The sequence below is a fragment of the Temnothorax curvispinosus genome, unplaced genomic scaffold (assembly GCF_003070985.1).
Source record: "Temnothorax curvispinosus isolate PA1 unplaced genomic scaffold, ASM307098v1 QBEX01004747.1, whole genome shotgun sequence".
NCBI classification, from domain to species: domain Eukaryota; kingdom Metazoa; phylum Arthropoda; class Insecta; order Hymenoptera; family Formicidae; genus Temnothorax; species Temnothorax curvispinosus.
This window is the reverse complement of record NW_020214527.1, coordinates 1,279,019-1,302,001: the sequence shown is the minus strand read 5'-3', so window position 1 is coordinate 1,302,001 and position 22,983 is coordinate 1,279,019. Positions and strand designations below refer to the sequence as shown.

Genomic DNA, 22,983 nt, shown 5'->3' with positions numbered 1-22,983 from the left:
AGAGAGAGAGAGAGAGAGAGAGAGAGAGAAGCGGGTGCGAGATAGACGGTATTCGAGTTAGTTGGAAGCTCCGCAGAAATGAATTGAATAATTTAGCGAGTCAGGATGAAGGGATAAAGCGAGTAAGCTCGAACGTGTCCTCTGGAAAGCCTCCGAAAATTCCATGGATGAGGTAGCCTCGGAAACATTCCAGCTCGTCCTACGTCTTTCCGCGAACGCTCCAAGCATTTTCCACACACGTGCTACATTCGGGAGGCTGATCGTCGGGAAATAATTTGCGAACCGACGTTACAGGAATGACTGTTGGAATAAAAAGAAATTTCTCCCGCGTGAGAATCTCGCGGGAAGCGTGATATTCTTCTACGTCTATTTTACCAGGAATCTCGGTACTCGATTCCTCGTGTTTTTCTAAATTTGGCTCACATTTAAGTTTGCGCCAATTAATTTTTTTCTCTTTTTGAGGAAAATTCTGGGGTCCAGTAAGCTCGCGTCCAGTATTTTTCGCGTCGTATTTGGCAGCTATTTACATTCTCTTTCCAATGCAAATTAAACTTTTACAATTTAAAAAATAAAAAGTTTTATCAATTCTATCAAATTTGCATAATTAAAAATATTCAGATAAGCTGTTTTCTAACAGGGGAATTAAGAATCATTTACGACATTCTTGATGCAAAATTCTGATAGCTGCGCTGGACATTTCGACAATAGCCGAGTCGACTTACCACGAGGTACAGTCGCATCTGAATTATGTATTTCGTTACCCTGAAACCACAAGCACCGTCGCGGTAACAATTTGTCAGCGGGAGATCCTGAAAGCTCTGTACTCGCTTATATAAGTGCACGCGTATTCGCACATATACAAATGCATATATTATATACAAGAGGTGAGGAGGAGAAGGAGACAGAGTATAGTTAGACTTTCGTCCTCAACGGCTCGAAACTTCGAAGCAAGCACGAATCGTAGTAATAGTTTCAGCGAGTATAATTATGCTTCCTTTTCGGGATTAATATGCAGATAAAGCGGTCGTGATAGAGCCACAAGCTGGGTCTTACAAAGCTAGTATTGTCGATGATTTAATCGTGAGAATTCTATTTATAGCTACAAATCAGATAAACAAGCTCACTGTTAAAAATGAATTAAGTAAAAATAAAAAGATTAATAACATCAAAGGATTAATTCTCTTCTTTGCAAACGCATTTTATATCGAAGCTATTTTCATGGATAGCGATATATCCGTGTTATCGATCATATAAAAGGTTGAAGAAGAATATTAATAAATAATAAATATCCAATAATTACAAAAAATAATATTGTAACTCCACATGAGAAGTAAGGTAAACAGTCATTACTAACGGCAATGTTCCAGTGCAAGCTGAATAAACGGCTATATAACACGATTAAACGCACGATATAAAGAACGATATAAAAATATTTAACGACTAGTTGCAGAGAGAAGTAAAGCTGATTTCGTTCATGACGATGCAATTCTTCGCGTGTCGAATGCAGTTATATGACGGCACGATATACGACTGAAATTTTTATAGCCGTTCTTAGAAACCAATGCGATTGCATGCTAAAGTATATTTAACTTTCAATTTACAACGTAAATAGAGTTTTCATATATTTCACGATAGACTTCATTTTTCGTTAAAATTGTTACTGTGTCTGATCTACGAAAACAAACCGTGATATTTCAAAATGTTCGGCTCGACATTATATAATAATTTTTAAATCATATATATAAATTTCGTTATATCTATTATTTTTCGTTTTTATATCTATTTTTTATTTTTATTACATTTATTATTTACTTCCTATTAATTTCAATATCTTATATAAAAATATGCAAAAAATGTAAAACATTCTGCATATTATGTTTTATTGCAGAATAATGTTTTATTTCCTCAACATAATGACATTAATAAAAATTAATCATCTTATAAATGATTTGAAATATTTGCAAAATTTCTACATTATTATTATCTATAAAATGTGTCTATTGCTGAGGCAATTACACTTCAAAGTACTAAACTTATTTAAAACTGATGTGAAATAAACGACGTTAAAAGTATATGGATTAAAGCTTAGTAAGAATAAGTCAAAGGCTGACGAACTTAGAAGCATCGTGAAGTGGTAAAGAAGCAGACGATGTTGCAACACGCAAAGCGAAGCACTGGCGGCTCAAAAATTGGCGTCGAAGTCGATAGTAGACGATAAAACTTTAGCTCGAGGCAAGCACTGACGGAACTTCGCGCCATTAGATACTCTTGCAGTTCGAACAATAGATAGGAAGGGCTTCCATACACCAACTACTCTTTTCTTTTCTCGCATCCTCCCCTCGCTGCCTTTCGTCTTATGAAGTACTTTGTCCCTTGCGAACGCCGATAGCATTGGCTGCACTCCCTTATTTATTTTCACCCTCCACGCCTTCGTTCCTTCTTTTTCTTCTTCTTCTTCTCTTTTTATTTCTTCTTTTTCCGCTACATTTTATATAGCTTTTTCTCTTATTTCTTAGAGATGTCGCAATCACCATACGAAGCCCAATATCTATTCGTAATAAAGCGAATTTCTCGGCGTAGCATAACTTTTTCTGTAAAACTTGAAAATAAGTTTGCTTCCGATTTGATATCTATGTTCTATCTATTCTCAATCATCTATATCACAGGCGTACATACACAACGCATATGTAACACAACTTGTTCTATTTTTGTCACAAAAATTCTTTATCTTTTTTTCTTAAATATTCTTGCTAATAATAATCATACGCAGTTTTTATCGAGCTTAATCGCATGCTGATCTAAATTGTATACACGAACAAATTTATAAACAAGTAACATCCAATTTACAAATTCACATGTCTCTCGCTTGCACGTCGTGTATATCTCATTTTACATGGTATATGACCGTGGTCGCCTAGAACATTAATAAATGTCCATCGTTCCCGTATATACATATGTATATAGTCTCCTGCCGCGCTTTGATCCTGCATCCTTTATCCTCTTCAACTCCCTCCGCCGCTTTATAGTATCTTTCTTTCTCCCGCTCCCCTTTTCTGCAACTACCATCTAGCACTATCGTCTTCCTCCATCGAGGTAGGTCACGTCTCTATTTTGTATTCCATCAAGCTCGCATCCATTCCGACGCCAAACAATGAAAAGCGTCCACGTCTGCTTCGCTATCACCCTCTCTTTTGGGCTCTCTTACACCCTGATGCGTCTCCGTAGGTCTGCTCTGCGAAGATCTCGGCGAATTCCTGAACGGCGTATAGTCGAAAAGCTCTCCACGTTTTCACCCTACATAGTCTTTCTCTCTTCCTTTCTCTCCCTGCTCCCTCCCTTTCTCCCCTTTCTCTCTCTTCCTCTCTTTCTCTCTCTCTTCACATCTTCCTTCCATCTCTTTCTCGCATTATGCTATGCAAGAAAACGGATGTTTCGAGCTGGTACCAAAACGAGACGGCCTTTTATTCGTCGGCTCATCTCGATTTCAAATGCAAATGCATATACTGCGACGAAAGACGCGACTAAAGGGTTGGAAGGAATATATACCGCGAAACGGAGACTTCGCCGCGCCACGTTTCGCTATTTCGCATCCAATCTACCCTCCGGGCTGTTCAAGGCACTGGAATGTTTCGCGTTATCACGAAGTTCGATTCTCTGCTCCGGACGCATCGCGTTCGCGTACACCCCATCGTGCTGAATAAGGGGAACTTTCATTAACCTTTCAAATGTAACACGCAGCTGTACAGAATATATTTCACAATCGATAGTTCAAGAATTCAGAACATTACGGAGAATCAAATTGCAAACTCAAGTAAGTTCTAACACCTATATAATTCCCGACAAAATAAACAAAAAAGGTATAATTAAATGTAGTTAAAAAAAAAAAGAATAAATTATGAAATATACACTGAAACAGTGATACTTTTTTACATTTTCCTCAAACCAAGTTATTTCGGAACACGTGCCTATCACCATTACCAATGAAATAAAGCGAGCTCAAAATCGTTCCGAGATAAATCATGCCACTGTTAGCATCTCGCGAGATTTTATAGTTCCTCCGTAGCGTCCATGCTATATAACGTCCTTCCGCCCGCAGCATCTAACTTTTAACTGCCTCGACAAACTTCCCTTCCTGGTTAATCCTCGCGATAACGCCGCGGAATCGTTACCTGCCACTTTCAACTTTTAGGTACTAATAACCTCATCCCATCTACAGAACGTCATCATCAAGAATTATGTCTTTGCCATTGAAAAACTGGAAATTCCAAAATGATTTTTACTACAATGCTTCGTCGAATCGTTCGCCATTTATTATTAATCGCACGATTGTCTTTCATTAACTGAAACTTCGAATAAGTATACGCTCAAATAGAGACAACGACTGAAAAAACTGTTAACGTATACACTATAACGCAAGCACGAAGGAAGGTAAGAGTCCGCATTTATCGTGGCAATAAAAATTCCTCCATTTTTATCGTCGTCAGTCGCTCTTCCTAATGGCGAGCGAGCTACGCGATTCGCCAACCTCGTTCTTCCTCTCCCTGCACGTTCTTCTTTCCCTCAACCGTTTTTCTGTACGAAGTATCGCTAGCAGCCCCCGCTACGGGAAAGGATCCGGTAACCGCCGGTATGCAACGGTAAATGTATGCTGTATGTAAATGTTATCCGAAGCCAACGGTAATCTGGAATTTGCTTCGCAGACGTGTACATTTCGTGGTGGTTCGAGGGTAGCCGCGATGTCGGCGATGGAGGTTTACGAAGGGCAATCGACAGTCACGAACAGAAATCGAAATGGAGACGGATGGGCGTGACAGAGAAATAGGAATCCTATCGATAACTTTATCATCCAAATTAATCACGAGCTAAGAATCAATCCTTCCCGGCGGCCTTTTAAGTGCTAAAGCAGCATATAATATTAGAATACTGTTCTCAACGTACATTTATGCAAATTCTTCAAAATTTTTCTTCATGTATACGAATAATGAGAAACAGACTTTGTTTGTTGATACTCATAGCAAAATTTTAAAATATAGAAAATATTATTAAGAGAAAATAGTTAAGAAAAAATTTAAATAAAATTTATCACAAAATAAACTATCAGATATATCTTTCTAAATCTTTGTCATAATTGGCTGATACCGTAAGCATGGTATTCTTGGATCGAACATTTTACGAGCAACAATGAAACCACGAAGAGCATGCGAATAAACTTATCGACCTTTAAGGAACAGAAAAGTTAACAATACACCACGTTTTCTGGATGCATCAGGCATAGAAAGAAATTTCTCTCGCATGAATGCTCCAACAAAGAGTAAAAGACGGCAGGAATAGGAGAAGAGTTGAGAATCGCTGGGACGTGGAATCGGAAAAATTGTGCCGAGTGCGCAAAGAGGAAGGCTTCTTTGACTCCACCTCTCTTTTCAGTTTGAGGTTGGCAAGCCCTTGATTGTCCGCAAGGACTCTTCAAGTTTGCTAGGCTATATTCAAAAATAGACTCCAGTCGGAGCCAATTTGAACGCTCTAAAAAATTGTTAGTTATATTTCGCGGATTAGCTGTATAACTAAAACAAATTTTAGATATGTTTCCGTTGTCTTTCCAAAGTCAACATTCAATAGAGTAATTATTTCCACGCGAATAAAGTGCAAATAAAACATATTGATTTCTCAGACATTAATGAGCAATAGTAAAGATCAACATCATTTGCAAGCAGATCACTGACAGTGTATGTTTAACAAATTTCGATCGTCCAATGCCATTAGATCCGCTATTTATTGAGTACGATTACGCGAAGATAAGCGTAATCGCCATTGAAAAGTACATTAGCGCGTAATGAGAGACACCGTACGCGTGGATGCAATTTCGATGCCGCTGCAATGCGACTAACGCAAAATCATGCGCGTATATCGCTCTGCTTTAGAACACCCGCTAAAATTGCGGTCGGGCCGTAATAAAGTTACGAGAACCTACGTGTGCGGCACGGCGTAATTGAAAAGTTCTCTATCTAGACGTAAACAGAGCCACAAAACATTCCGTTCGCACACGCGACTGCAAGTATTTTCGTTCATTGTATAGCTTGCGACTTTTATTATACTGTTCGCGTACGGCGCGAAACGAAATTTCCTAAAAATAAGAAAACTGCGACCACACATATCATTATTCGTTAATAAGTGAACTGTATAAGGGTAAAACGGAAAGTTTCGAAAGATTAAATCAAATCTCGTCAGTCGCACGAACGCGCCGGGAGAAGTCGTAGAACTTACATTACGGATCGCGTGCATATAAGAGGATGATGCGAAATTCGACTAAACCGTCATCCATTACAAACTTCTAATGAGCCGCCGTTTCAGTGATACGACTGTCAATATTGGACGACATTACCAGCGTAACGTAACTATACACGACACGACTGATACTATACACGTGTGCACATATCAGGAATAACCAACTTAAAGCAAACGTATGACACGAAGTCTGACAATAAAGTTCGCGAACTCGTCACGGTCCGATTGCTACATACCTTATTACTGATTATCACTGTGGTTCAAAGTGGTCGCCTTGGGAAGCTACACACCGATGCTTTGTCCACCCTTCAAAGCAGTTTTGGAACTGTGTTATGAAATGGCCTTCAGATCCGTCGTGTTACTCTAAATTTAATGTCATTAAAGTCATCAAAGTGCGTTCTACTTTCAATGTTTCCTTTATCTGTGGGAATAAAAGCCACACCGAATCGAGCCCCGTGTAACTTTTTCTTATTCCCAATAAAAAAACATTAAAAAAACACTTTGATGTTAATGAAATTAAGAATAACACAAAGAATAACTACGAGGGTGGACAAGGCGCTGGTATATAGCTCGGTGTATAGCTTCCTAAGAAGACTACTTGACCACAGTGATAATTAGTAATAAGGTACGTAACAATTGTACCATAACAAACTTCATTGTCGGACCTCGTAATATACACGAACGCAATCGTATGCTGCGGGTCGTTATTGCGTAAGTGTACCTAACCCAGTTGCCAATCCGTACAGTTTGTTCCGCACTCATTCGGCGGCATTGCGTATCGCGTTGCTCCGAAATACGTCCGGCATACAAATAAAGTTTCCGGGCACTGAGCTCTTCAATTCGCCGCCATTCGAAGTCAAACACGAGCGGCAGCTTTAATAATATTCCTCGAGAACGAACCGCGCGCGGCTTTTGTGGCGCGGATAAACAAATAAAAGTTTCCGGAATACACTGAGGCAGTCCGAGCACGAGACAATCCTATCGCTGGATAACTCACAGAAATTGAGAGAAGATTCTGCGGCGCATCTATAAAGGCTGCACCTCTCTCGCTGCAGTCCTTTGCAACGAACCCCTATGCCCTCGTCGTTGCGGCGAGGAATTTATTTTCGCGCAGTCCCAAGATATGTACCTGCCGTGAAGAGGATTACCAGATCTTAGATGAATACGCCGTGCACCGAGACTCAGAATTTAACAAAAGCCGAGCTTACGTTGGTATCTGATAATAATATTGTATGGTACAAAGAGATTATATTGAATCACCGACAAAGGTTCTCTCCGACAATGTTTTCACCAAAATTATTTTGCCCAACACTGCCCGAATTTGACGATATGCATTCACCGTCATATACATATTCACCGACTTTTGTCATAGACAGTATATTTTCACCCAATGTTTTCATTCAATTACTAGAAGAGTTACTTTAATGTATACGTTAGTATTGTAAAAATCTGATTAAACAAGCAATAAATTCATTATCTATACGATAGAATAATTTCACTTTTTCTGCAGAAATTTTGCTCTTAAATCTTAAAAAAAAAATACTTTTTATGATGCACAAAATCTATGAATATGTATGAATACATATTGTTGTTCAAACTCGGTATCGATCGAACTCAGTGTTGATGAAATAATATCGGTGAAACTATTGTTGCGGCAAAATCTTTGTCGGTGTTTTCAACGTAACCAAGTACAAAAAGAAGCTAACAAGTATAAAAAAATATTTAAAAATGTGGTCGTGTACATCAATACAAAATGATTGATCATACATAGAAAAGCAATGAAAACTAACTAAAATTAACGAGTCAAGTTAAATATACCAGTTTACTTGAATAAATATTTTTCATTTTACACCGGCTAATAGCATAACTAAAAAACAATATTATTGAAAAACCCTAACGTGCAAAATAACACCTACTGAATTTTAAAAAGAGTTATCTTTTGCTCTCTAAGATATGCGCAAAAGACGCAGACTACATTAGATATTCGATTTCATTTCTTACAATTCAAAAGCGTACTCAATTTTCCCGATGCGACGCGCTGAGAATATGAAGTGCTCGTATTCTGCCAGTTTACGACTAGAATAAACGCGCGTGTATAGAACCAACATATAACATAGTAGTTTCATTAATAATTTTTTCTGTGAATGTGATGTATTTAATAAAAATAATTTGACTATAATACACGATTTGTACGAAGGTAGATTATTTTATTTGCATGTAATAAGATGGAAAGTTACTTTGTAACACAAGTAAAGTGGAATGACTAAATTTACTATATAAACTTTTTTAAAAATATCATTTAACAATGTAGAATATTTTATAATGTTTAATTACATTTTAAAGATTTCCTTAATACCTTAATATATTCATCTAACAGAAGCATTTTTAAAAAGATATTAGTGATTCCATGTGTACGGTAATTACATGAAAAGAGAATAAACGTTAACGAATCGTAAATTCGATTGCAATGTTCATTAGTGATAATTGAATTCGAGACTGAATTTTACCTTTCGTGAAGACTGAATTTTATGCATATCGTTAATCGCCTATCGATGAGAAATAAATGCAAGAACAGAGCCAAACAATTTATGATTATATTAAAATAGAAATGTGTAAAAATGTTTAAATAAAATGATTTTTACAATCTATCTTTGAACATTGAAAGCGATAAGAAGAAGAAATTGTTCTCTATCGTCACATGATAGCGCGATTCGAAAACTTAACTCCTATTAAAGTTAAGAAGCAGTAATGAATCACTTCAAGAAACTACCAAGGTCCTGATCCACGGAACTAAATCTCCGTTACGAGTTTTCGAGTCGCAAGATCCCAATAACTGACAGCACGAAAAAGTAGGAAAAACGGGAAAACAAGTGAATGTGAACGCCCGTCTTTCCGGAGAATCATTTGACGAGCGAACAAATATACTCTTCTGCCGGGGGTGGAATGCTCGCCAACAGAAAATTTTAAAAAAATTGCACGCTTGCACTTTTTTAATTAAATTTGCCGCCGGTCAGCTTTCCCGACAAACGCGTGCGAAAGCCGCCGTCGTGGCCACGCGGTGGACTTGGAAACTTTCTGGAATTTAATCCGCATCCTGAGCAACCTTTTCGGGAGGAAAAAATATTATCACTGCAAATTCGCATAGCATAAGGTAAAACAAAAACGGCAGATCAAAAAATTCGCCAAAATATATATAGATTTTTCTATTATAGTTCACGTGTCCCTCCCCCCTCATCTAGCAACAAATAACGGTAGAACAACTTAAAATAATACAGTCGCAGTTTACTTTTCGTGTTTCAAATACATAGCTGATCAAAAAGCAGCTGTTGACAAACAATAGCTAACATCGTCAGAAATACCGTAAAGTGTTTCGGCCACAGATTCCTTGAAAGGTACTAAAAAGCTTTAGACACGTGTGAAGACGAATTGTAAAAATCTTCAGGTAAATGTTCCGGCAGTAGACAGTTCTCTCGCAGATAAACGGAAGGGAGGTTAGAAGGAAAAAGTGATGCCTCGCCATGGAATAGCGATGAAAGTCGGGAAGTTAAGCGCCTTATGGGATTCTACGAGTTCGAAGTGTTTCGTGTGAAAAGTGCCTTCTATGCCGACGTGCCTCGTGTGCGGAGATGCGCGAAAATGCGCCATTGATTTTTATCCGTGAGAAGTAGGCTTCCGTGAACGGCTACGAAAGGAGGAATGAGAGGCGGAGGAATATCGTGATAGGTAAGCAGGTGCACATTCTGACGCAAGGATGGCGAAAATAAGGACACGATAAAGAAAAGCCGTCTCTTCTTCCCGCTCCTCGGCAAACATCCATCCCGTCGTAAATAATTCACGTATGCATGTCTATGTGTGTTTGCGTCATCTTATAAAAATTATATTTAGAAACATATTTCATGCTTGTGTTTTTCGTGCAATATTTATCGAATCAAGACGGCACTGATAGTAAGTATTTGAATGCAAACGATCTTCTGAATATTCCACGTTAGTTCCTGCCTGTGAAAACGGTATAGATAGTAAATTATTTTGTTTGTCACAAAATTGTGGATAACTGCGTGCAACTTTTATATTTTCTACATACATTTCACCGATAACATCCGACGTACGATCAAACAGAATCACACGTATCAGCCATTTTTTTCACATGTATTGACCATTACTCGAAAGTTTGGTCACGAGATTCTCTACAAACAGTTTTACGAAATATTTTACGTGGTCAAACACACGCTCACGTGTGTTTCGGTCACTCGTCCGAAAAAAAGTCCGTTTAAAAAATGGATAGATGTACATAGCTGCACGATACGCGTTCACCAATCAAATTAACTCGTGCTCTTACGCGAATTATCTTTTTTAACCGTGCCTTTTTTTTTTGCTTGTCCTCTTTGTTTTGACCTCCTCGTTTCACGACGCTCCCTTATTCCGCGCGAACAGCTCGCTCGGGACAACGTGATCGGAATGCTCATTGGTAATTCAGATCTGTCGCGGCGCGGACGTGTCCCTAAGAGTGTGTGACGGAGGGGAATAAAGATAGCAGGCCTTCTAAAGTCCTACAAAGGCTTACTCCAAAAGTCATTCTTGCGACAGAACTGGCGAAGAGGGTCCGCGGGGCGGTTAGCTGGATTGAACTGAATAAAATATCGCTTTAATACTTAAGCTCTTGAACACAAAATTTTTTCGCTACTACAATGTATACGTAAGTATTGCTCTCCAAAAGAGTACATATTACTTATCGCTTGTATTGGAATAAAGAATAAATTTACTCACACACATACACATACATACATATAAATCTATTTTTTTCTGCGATGATTCAAATACTGCTTATCCAATCCTATTTTTCTAAACGTTCATTGGGTCTGTTCGTGTTTTGAACGACTTAATATTTCTCTCACATGCAATGTACACATTAGGCAGCAGTTTCGACGCAAAAATCTGAAAATCGCAAAATAAGCATGACTCGCGGCGACTGAAAATATTCACGCGCGCGGTGGTGATTCGATGATGGAGGGAAACGCGCCATGTGGTAAATTTGAAAGCGGCATCAATATTTTCACTCCTGTTGGGAGACCCATAGATTTAGGATCCGGAAAGTCGGGACATCTGGTATTTTATATTAAAAGTCTCTATCCCACGTCACCCCAGTATTCTTGTGCTACCACGGCATCCTTGCTCGGATATGGTTGCGTGCGTGAGAGACGCGGCATTATATGCGTCTCTACCCGAGAACTTCTCCGGAAATCTGATTCACTTTCCGAAGCTCTCCAAACGCGAGAAATATGCGTGCCACACGTGCGCACGTCATTAGATTGATATTTATGGGACTTCATAATTGTTTCTGAAATATCTGTCAGCTAAATTGACATTCGATCTTGCGATTCTCGCATTCCCTACGGGTAATAAACAAAGTTTATGCGACCGTTTCATATATATATATATGCATACTGTTTACGCATAGCTGAAATCCAAACATATCTCGGATTGCATTTCCATTTCCTAGAGAATTAAAATTTACAAACGAAATTTCAACAGATGGGCTCGTTATATTACGTAAAGCAATTACTTACGCAGGAAATATTACTGTATAAGCGGAAGCTTATATTTCGCATAAAAAACACATCCTTTAATTGCTACAAAATCCAAATATAAAAGATATATGTATCTTAATTATTCATCTTCTACCAAGAATGAACATATATCTATCAATCAATATTTTTTTCATACAGAATTTGATCTTAAATCTTTTGTTCTTTTCAATAATAATTAGTATTCGTTTCAGTAATTATACACACTTGCAGTTACTCTCAAATAAATATCAGAAAGGTGCAAATAGAACGGCGTATTCGAAATATTTCTTATTAATAATAAGCGACTCGAAAATTATATTATCCTAATATAGCGTTGGTATATCAGAGCTGCATTGGAATCGTACGATAATCGGAGTTAAATTCCAGACACGGCGGAAATAGGCTATGCTATATTCGGAAAGTTCAAATCTGAAGAGCAAAGCACTTCGTGGTCGTGCTTGCCGACGCCATTCTCCGTCGTACGGAACGGCGTGGAAATTCAAAAGCGCATGTTTGTCGTCCACTCGGCGAACCCTTCTGGAAATTGGCCCGGTGTCACCGGAGAATTTCAGTACCCTCTCTTGTGTGGTCCTGTCCACGCGGGGCGCAAGAGAATCCAGTAAAATTAAATCAAGGGGCTTTCGTCCTCTTGCTCGTCGGAAAGCCGCGGGACAGCTATTACACTACGTACTTTGTAATAGTGTGTGCATATACATATATATATATATATATATATATATATACACATTATGTGTGTATACTATATATGTGTGTGTGTATATACACGTATAACCGCCGAGCAATAACTGGTATTTAAATGTTATCGATATCCCAAGAATCACGGTACATGCCCCGCCCAATTTCGATAAACGCATATTTTTAAAAATAAATATGATATCTCTACATTAATTTCGATCTTGCATTGTATAATGCATAAAGGTAATTTAAATATAAAGCGAATTATTTCACATAAATGTTAATTTCATACAGATCTCATGTACCTAAATAAAATAATCTCGAAAAATATATAATTTCTTCCAATCAACAGCCTTCACGAGTTTTCATAAATTTCCCCGCATTGTTGGAGCGCACTCGCGCGTTTAAGCAGTATTGTAAATCTTTGGAATCTAGGCCTCTTTAACATCGCCCTATTTTCAGGAAACGGTAGAATGGATGCCGTAAGGTATATCCGTTGGACAGCTTCCAGTATGCGGCTGCAGCAGCTTTAGGGTCGAAATATCGCGACGGTTGTGGGGTTAGTATTACTGATATTAGCGTCGCCAGTAACTCTTTCGAAATAGCCTTGGCACATACCAAGCCCGTGTTAACTTCTTTCTTTTCTTGAATCACGCCTTGTATTACGGCTCTTATTCTCGCGCATTCTTTAACGGCGGTACTATCGCGACGGTTAAATTTGATTAATCACATATTTCACAGGTGGACAACACACGCATATGGCTGCTATTCTAAAGCCCATTGTATTTCTGTTGCATTGCGTGCCTTCTATTAATTAATTATATATTGTTCTCTCGCTGAATAACGACCAATACCATATTGAAATATAAAATCCATGCAAAAAATTTATAAAAGATTTCGAAACAATGATGTATGACTGATAAACAATGTAGCTGCAGAGTTAATACATCTTCGAAAAATACGCCAAAAATGAAGTTTTCCTATATGCCTCACTGGACACCGAACGGACGCATTTTTTTTCAAATTGACATCGATGTACGAGCCGTCGATCTTTTTTCAGATTCCGTTTCGCCACATCGTACATCAATGGAAAAGAGATTGGGGACGAATACCGTCGAGCTCGATTCTGCGCTCGTCACTTTTTCTATTTACTTTGGTTTTTTTCCGAGATCATACCCCTATAGCTTTATATCTTTCTTATATTTAATATATACTTGCTATTTCAATAACAATGCATGAAGGTACATGCTCGCTATGGATATCTGTGCGTAACAATAAAAGCCAGAATTTTGTCACATATATGTTAACTGAATTTCGTCCTTGCAAGCTTAGACTTGTTATAATAAACGAAATAATACATTAAGATACTATTATAAAGAAATATTAATAAATTATATATTCTCTTTGATATTCTTTCACGTACAACAAATATGCCAAGTTAATATAAATTATTCAACGGGAAAAGTAGATCAAGTTAAGATGATTAAAATATGAATTTACTTATATAACTACTTATGCTTCTATCATTATTTTCCGTAAAAATTCTTTGCATACCTACATTTTATGCTTGAAAAAACATCACTTTAGTATTAGATATTCTTACGCATAAAAAACATTTCCTTTATAAACAAGATCATAAATTACTTCTTCGTAATATGATTATACCGAAAATATAATACGACATTTATATATACGTTTGCTGATATATAAGAAAAATTTTTATGTAAGAGCTAAAGTATTCAGTATTTCACAATATGACATATAAAGTTTCGAAGAATTCGTTCCGTGTTATTATAAAAGTTATATTTTATAATATATTAATTGTAAACAATTGTGCGTAATTGTAAATAATAAATAAATCATAAGATTGCAAAATCAATCTTTACATTAGCCGTAAACAAACTCACCAACTGTCGAAGTCCAAACGGAGTTGCAGCAATTACGAATACACTTGGCAGTTTTATTAGCAGCACCGCCTCGAAACTATCTTGAGGTCTGAAAAGGTGACGTGTTTTCGTCAATTAACAATTCTAGAAACGAAACAGTATGCAAATTAGCTCAACGCACTTTACACTAACACGATGTCACTAGCACGCTGTCTTGTTGACGAAATTTATCACGTTCATTTCCACATAACACCATAATTCTGTCATAATATTTTATATAATATAATATTCATCCTCAATGTCTGTCATTAATAGCACATAAGAACCACGCATCAACCTCGAATATTTATGTATTGTATATATATTTTTTCTATTTGTTTTAAATGTTCCTAGAATGGGGATTATAAAACCTGTATACAAGTACATACATAAATTTTAACACGAGATATCTATTATAATATTACATTATATAGAGTTGATTATGTTATTGATTTTATCTCCTTGTTTATATGTCTAAATTAATATTCTCTCTCTCTCTCTCTCTCTCTCACTCTCTCTCTCTCTCTCTCTCTTTCTCTTTCTCTCTCTCGTGTAACCCAAGTTCTACAAGCAAAATATTAATCAATACCGGCTAACGGAATCTACTTCGCTACAAATATATGCGTTGCTTTCTTGCATTTTTTCTAACGAGATAAATTTATACCAATGATATAAGACGTAAACTGAATATATCTTATTGATCATCATTGATCAAAAATATTCTTAAATTGAAACACGATATTGCGCAAAGACACCGTTCATGTTGTAACGTTCGCGTTGAGGGATTCAGATTACCTCTGTAATATTACCGTCCCATATAATCAACCATTACAATCGTTGAGCTTCCAACTACCAACTACCTATAAACACAAGCTCTTTTTATTGGTTATCCGTCGCGGTCTCTTTCGCCCTTACACGCGAGCCCATTCACTGTGTAACAATGTCGGGTAGACGGTTTAATTGCGAATTATCGAGCCATTGCGAAATTCAATTGCCGTGTAGGCTCTGCTCACGAGTCTCGCCCGCACGCGTCGCACACAGGTGAAATCGTGCGTGCAAAACGCCTCGCCGATGCTCAACGCGTGTCCATATGATTTTTCGCATTTTCATGATGGAGAATTTGGTTTAATAAACATGCATTTTATCGTCACTCGTAGATACACACGTCCAGTTTACGCAACATGAAACACGGGAGATGCGTTGGACGTTGTTATTTTATCTCGCGCCGCGCCGCGATGAAGTTCTTCCCGTATTATATATTTGTAGTGTTAAAAGTATGAAAATAATCGTGATATTTATAATTTATCGCAAACAGATCTTTAAAAATTATAGCAACAAATAACAGTCCACTTGTATTATTTTATGCCACTACCTTGTCCTATAGTACAGCGATAATAATGCAAGACCTTTTTAGTAAAATATCTCATTAACCTACGGATTAAATTTCAATTTTCGTAATAATGAACTGCGTCAAAAATATTATTTCCAGATTAGACAACAGAATTTTTCAGAATATTTTCTTCGGATTTCCGCAATTAGAAAATAGAAAAAAAAATTACAAATACATGCAAAGCAAAGAATATTTTACTTTAAATTAAATATTTTAAAAGAATTTTAAATATTAAATGGTCGGGAGAAAAACATTTTCATTAAAATGTTTCGTTAAATTAATTTTCTCTTAATTTAACTTAACAAAACTGTTTAAATAATTTGTCAAAAAATTCAAAGTTTCTGATGAACATAGCAAGCGTTATAAATACTTTATTTTATAATTTGCCCTATTCAGAATATAGATCTTTTTCATATATGTTCTGTATTTTCAATAGTACAGTCACGTTAACACGAAATCTATTATTTTATTTCAATTATGATTATTATAGTAATTTAAATATAGTTACCACTTTCATTAATTACTTGCCATGTAATACTAATTAAAATATACTTTTGAATAACTTACCAAAAATCGATTAATTAATTTATAAAATATTAAAATTTAATATTCTGATAATTGAAACGACTAAAAATATTTCCGAAATGCGGTTTAATATGACTAATTAAACTGAAATTAATGCGCTGGATAAACTATTAATTCAGTATTTTATTAAAGATATATATATTTTAAATAAATTCTAAATCGACAATTGAAAATACGACAAATATCCTTATAAAAGATTAATTCTTCGTTAATTTCATATATACTGCACACAGTATTCGCCGTGCTCTAGAAGCAACGACCTCTAATCCCGGATGATTAATTAACAACAAGAAATCAACCCCGCAGAATCAAATAGCTTCGACCTTGTTGAATTTCAAATATTAAGCCTGTAAACGGTTGGAATAATAAAATATGATAAATCTGAGCTTTCTCTTTTACGTTTGCACGAAATCTCAATTGGTCAAAGCACTTTTGAGTTTTTCACTATCTCATATCTCGCTATAAAAGACACTGTAGTCAAAATAATCCAACCAACCCGAATCCCAAAAACGCTTCGGCACTCAGTTCCACGAATCCTAATAAGATGTAGCTACGAGAGAACGCAGCGGCGATCGATGAGCTCCAAAAAGTTCGCTGGCAATCTCGCGATCCCGATCGATCCCGACCGTTCACTCGTCATTCGCGCGGGAAAGGCGCATCAATCGATTGCTGCACGGCCATCACGCGCGACGATATACACACGCGTTCGTCAGAGATACTCGCATTGCCGCGAACTCGCGAACCCGCGAAGTGCTCGCGATCGACGCAAAAGGACGAGTGAGCGGAAGCTCTGCGCTTGAAAGCTCGCAAGCCCCACCGCCCTTTCGGCGCTTGCGGACTGGAGCAAACTTGACCGATCGTGAGCGACTGACGCCGAGGGTGCACGAAGAGCAATGAACGGGGGGGTTTGACATATCGCTGCAAGATAATTAATCGGTGGAAATATAATGCCTGATCAAGAGTGCAAAGCTCTCGCTTTTTTTCTCGCATGGCGCGCGGATCCGCTATATGCGCAGATCTGGAAAAAAAAAGAAAAATTTCGAACGAGAAATAACTCATAACAGAGTGATGGATGCTATTAAGTCCTTCATAAAAAATTATTAAGCTCCATATGAGTTTATTTAATTTTCGCCTCGCTTTATTAAACTATTCTTTTTTTCTGCGAAACGTCCAAAAGGGGCAGAAATTGTTTGAAAATTGCTTGCAAACAAAAAATTCTATAACCGTAACTATAAAAATATTTCAAACTGCGTGTTACAAAATGACCAGAGTATGCGTAGTTTATAACAGTTAACTTTTATTTACATATAATAGAATACCCGTGATAGAATATCTGAAAATGACTCAACTCTTCAAATCTTGAACTCTTTCTAAATCCATTTCGTCGCCATTCCGTTACAATATTGCGCGATCCGTTTAAGATACGGGCTTTTACTTTTCACACAGCAATAAAAGGAGACTGCCGGCGGATCGATAAAGCGGAGCGACAATGAGATAACGTTTACGTGTCCGCTAGAATCCACATGCAGCATCGAAAAGCTCCGATTCTCCAAGCATGCTACCAAGCAGGCAATTGGTCGGTAACCAATTTACGACTAGCGCCAACCAGCGATCGGTGGACGGTATTTTACGCCTCGTAAAAAAAAAAAGAATGCCGCGAGTAGAGGGACGAAAGGTGAGAGCAAAAAAAAAGATGGCTCGCTCCAATCGAATTCATTTCCATCCGTGCACAAGTACCGAATCTGCCGGCTTGGACGAGCGATTTCCTCGTGCGTAAAATTCATTGTCGATACCCTTCCAGTTGATCGTGATAGCGGAGCACGAGCAACCAAAAGCGAGAATAAAGAAGCTTACGCCGAAAGCGAACGGAACGGTATCATCCGACCCTTTACCATGAATTTTTAGTTAATCCCGCGGGATGATGTGTGCCCGGTGCGATTGACAGCGAGAAAACAGCAAAAGAAAAACAGAATAAATATTTAAGTTTATTTAGAACTAACAGCCACATACGGTTGAGGATTTGCGGGGAACGTATGGGTAAAACGAAGCAAATAAGCATTGGCGGAAGCTTCAACCGTTGATGAATACGTTCTTCCGTGGTCGGATGATTAAATACCGACCGTTTGTACAGGCTTTGATCCCTCCAATCAGTACGTTGCAACATATTCTAGTAAAGTACGCAACCCCTGTACGCTTCAAAGTCCCCCCGCGCTTTCACGGAACAAATTGAAACACACTTTGAATGTTTAATGCTCAGACACCTATCCACCGCCCACGAGAGCATGCCGTTCTTTTTCCCACATTCAGCCTACAACAATTTTGCTCAGCACTTTGAAGTTCGCTAGAATCCTGCTACAGCAGATAATACCTACTGACCATGACGGTGGAAAGCTCCACGCTAATTAAAATAGAGATTTACTTAAGAATGTACAATCTGCTGTTTTCTATAAAATGTTTTGTAAAAACCCGATGTTCAGATTCTTTTTATAAATTATATAAGAAATTGCACTAAAGCAATTTCTTTGACAGGTTATATTTCTCGCTGATTTCAACAACATATGTTGAATTATAAATGAAAAAATAAAATAAATAATTTTATTTCAAATAGAGAAAATAAAACAAAATAAAAATTTTTTCTACTTTTTTAGTGAAAAAATTTGATCAAATCATCAGCAAAATACGTTGAATTAATTTGCAGCACAACATAGAGCTCCTATCTCTATTATTTCTTTTTCCTCGGAAATTACATTGGCCATCTGAAGCCTTTTAATTTCACAAAGTAACACATGAACGTGCGTTTGAGACGGAACGAGGCCGAGGCCGGCGGCGATGCGCTTCGCTCATCAGGACCGGTATAACCGTGATACTAAAGTTACTCATCAAATATTTACCCCGAGTGACGCTGGCGCCAGACAAGTGGTATCCCAGCTGATCCAGCTTCGGCGAAGCGAGAAAACGTCCGCGTGAAAAATGTTCCATTTAATTGTTGATAGATAGGTTGATAGAGCGGATCCTTCTCCGCAATTGAATAACATCTTTACGTTCAAAGCCAATGGTCCTCTCGCGAAACGCGTTCGATTATTATCGTTTCATCTTGAACATCGTTTTTCCTGAGAGCACTTACTGAAGAAATCTGACGCTATAGCAGTCTATATACGAGAAGTCAAGATTTGTTGTAAAAAGTACGGCGAAAGAGCGCTCATAAAAGATACCCTTTTTAGTTGTGCTGCAGTTAATACAGTGTGAAATCAACAAAACTAAGAATAAACAAAATTAACAAGCATACATTAATTTTGCAAGCTGTTTATAACTACAATTTGATGTAATCGCATGTACGTGCTTCAACAAATGTATATTGTCTTACATAATAATGAAATATTTAATATGCCATTGTCTTATTTAATATTATACAAAAATATGAATATATATATTCATATATATGTGTGTGTAGTTAAATGGTTTAGTTATAACAATAATAGAAGTTTCAAAATATTCAAATAAATTCAATAAAATATCTGGAAAAATTCCAACTCTAAATTAAATTAGTATAGTCTATTCGTCTATTGATATAATACATATCACATATCCATATCCATTAACAAAGTAAATTGTTACTTCTTGTAAAATATTTCAAAAAGAGAAATACGAGAATGTAGTTACATTTAATGCATATGTTGTTTGCACATGCAAAACGGAGTCACATAACGTATTTTTATTTATTAATTCGCGAGACCATTGATTCAATTATTGTAACATTCAGAAAAACGACAAGCTTTCCAATTAGCCTTAATTATAAATAAGCTAATAGTCGGTAAAATTACAAGCAAGTAATCAACAATCTCTAATTAATTGTTTCCCTATTGATTTTGCCACATTGGTTTTGCCATATCTTTTCTAGTATACTCCATTTACGTTTGTTATAGCGTAATTAGTGAAATGAGTATTAGCGTGATGTACATTTAACAAAAGAAAAATATATCATTTTAACTATAATACCGTATACGCGTAAACGTGTTTAAAGCAATACTGGTCAAAATATACACTCTCAGAAAAGAATTCTAGATACAATACTATTAGGATCGAAAAATAAGGCCAATCATATTTAGTATTAAAAGAAGAATATTTTAATCTTAAATAGAGGAATTCTTGAATCTAGAATAATTCTGAGAAAATTAGAGGGATAGCATCAAGATTATTTTATTCTAGATTTAAGAATATCTCTATTTAAGATTAAAATATTCTTTTTTCTAGAAGTCTAATTTAAGAATTCCTTTATTTAAGATTAAAATATTCTTCTTTCAATACTAAATATGATTGGCCCTATTTCGATCCTAATAGTATTGTATCTAGAATTCTTTTCTGAGAGTGTACGCAGCAAAAAGTTAATGTTACTGATTTCGACTACCAAAAATATGTTAACACAACTCACACGTAACTAACTGAGTTTTCTTTTCGAAATGTAATACAACAGAGGTGATAAAAGAAATAGAGAAAGCTTGCTATAAACGGCCCGTCAGCGGAAACTCAGTTTAACCGCAAGAATAATAATTAATAGATATGGCTTTTCCAGCCAAAGCACGCGAAACGCTCAACTGGCAAGACCTCGTTAAGGGAATTAAATTCGGCGATGCGGACTGGATTATAGCAGTTTCCAATTGGACACTAGTTAATGCCGGAGATTAGCGGTGAACTCTCGCGATGGCAATGGACGGCTCTTTTCGTGAAATCAACGATAAAAATTTTACCTTTGCTCTGCTGCACGAAACGTTGGAAATGGTTCGCAAATATTAAACGCCACTTGACATTAAATTCCCTTGTGAAAATTATCGATTGTATCGCTATATACATGCATATTCCTGCATAAATATTAAATAAGACAATGGCGTATAAAATATTTCGTTAATGTGATGAGAGTATACATAGATATATACATTTTTAATTATAATTACAGGGATAATCGTTTTGGGGAAATACTGTCTGTTTTTATAAAATTTGCATTCCTGTAGCTGGATACTCGTATTTTGTATCGAATGGAAGGGTAATAGAGAATGGCTTTAGTTAACGACCGTTTAAGGGATGGTAGTAGCTAGGGATAGTTCCCGTGACTGAGAAGGGACGTATGGCCCCGAGGGTTAATAGATGGCCAATGTCCTTGCAAACCGAGGTCAGACACTGTGTCACCCTCCCCCCGTTCGTCATTACGAATGCAGATTGGACCTCCCGTCATTACCCTGCTCCCTATATCTGATCGTCGGCGGAAATGGTCACGAAACTTCTCACGCGCGTGCAAAAAAAAATTGTCCACTGGCCGGCTTTCCATCTGCATTTGAGCCAGTACATTGACCAACGCTGCGATAGAAAACCGAATTTGTCGCGCCTCATAGATTGACGACGCGCGTTAAAAGCTCGTTCTTGTGAGTCCCGTGATCCCACGGAATGAGAAACGATAGAGGGATGACTGACGAGAAAGCTGCTAGGTGATGCGTTTTTAAAATTGGATAGATTGACAATTTCAAATTGGTCTCTGCCCCACTCTCTCTCTCTCTCTCTCTCTCTCTCTCTCTCTTTTTCTGACATAACTGAAAATAATAGGGAATTAAACAAAAATTCAAGAGGCTGTTCCAATCAATATACAAATTTACAGAATAACATCTATAAAAACAAAAATTTATGAAATTATAAAGAATAAATGACAATATATATTAATATCGCAATATATTATAATAATCGTATTATTGCATCTGTATTATTACGTACTAAACAAAAGATTCCTTGGCTTTTTTAATACATGCATTATATTAAATTAATACTTTAATTTGTAGCGAAAATGAGTGCAACAATTGCTGGTTATATTTGCGTTTAATGACCGTATAGATAAAAGAATGTAACACAAAAGTTATGAAATGCAGTAATTTTCCGGCTGCGCGGTTGTAAAAAACGATCACTAACAACATTTTCCTGAACTAGTAACAATGAGCGAACACGAATGTAGAGGCCGTGTACGTAGGTTGTTATACATGTACCGACCAATGAACGTGACAGATGCATCGTACCGACAAGACTCGAATACTCAATGGTTGACGAGCTACTCAATCGAGCTCTCGATACGCTTGATATTCCGAGTAATTAGCGATAGCCGTTACAAGTGAGGGGCTTATCTCTATATGAATAGTGTATACATACTTTGTATACGTACACTCTACATATATTTTCCTATGATAATTTAATAGAACCTAACGATCCTTTGTGCATTAACAAATTACCTTCATCTTGTATATACAGCAATATAGAACTATATGCTCCAATACATTTAATTAATTAAATTTACAGTCTAATTTACTAATCCAAGATTGACTTTGGTCACATGACCAGAGCTTAACAAAATTACTTTATAGAATTATTTCAAGAGATCTAATATTTTCGATACTTTCTACTAAAATTTTCTTCAATTCCTAAAAATATGTGTTCTTTTTATAAAATACTAGCTGGTTACCCGGGCTTCGCCCCGGAGGACATGTGTAATAATACACGCAAATAATCT

The 22,983-nt window shown here is 36.8% G+C and overlaps 1 protein-coding gene across 8 annotated transcripts in view; it reads right to left on the bottom strand.

Annotated features, from left to right (window-relative positions):
- LOC112453891 (TWiK family of potassium channels protein 18-like) overlaps positions 1–22,983 on the bottom strand; it is a 241,727-nt gene that overhangs the window by 180,065 nt on the left and 38,679 nt on the right. For 3 of the 8 annotated variants that reach the window (XM_025014909.1, XM_025014905.1, XM_025014908.1), the window contains exons 1-2: positions 16,939–17,202; positions 14,450–14,838 (exon numbers count right to left, since the gene is read on the bottom strand). The gene's annotated coding sequence lies outside the window, so the exon portion shown is untranslated. Of the gene's footprint in view, positions 1–14,449; positions 14,839–15,262; positions 15,328–16,938; positions 17,203–22,983 lie in introns of those variants that run through there. The other 5 variants (XM_025014902.1, XM_025014904.1, XM_025014903.1 and 2 more) reach the window with 5 other exon arrangements.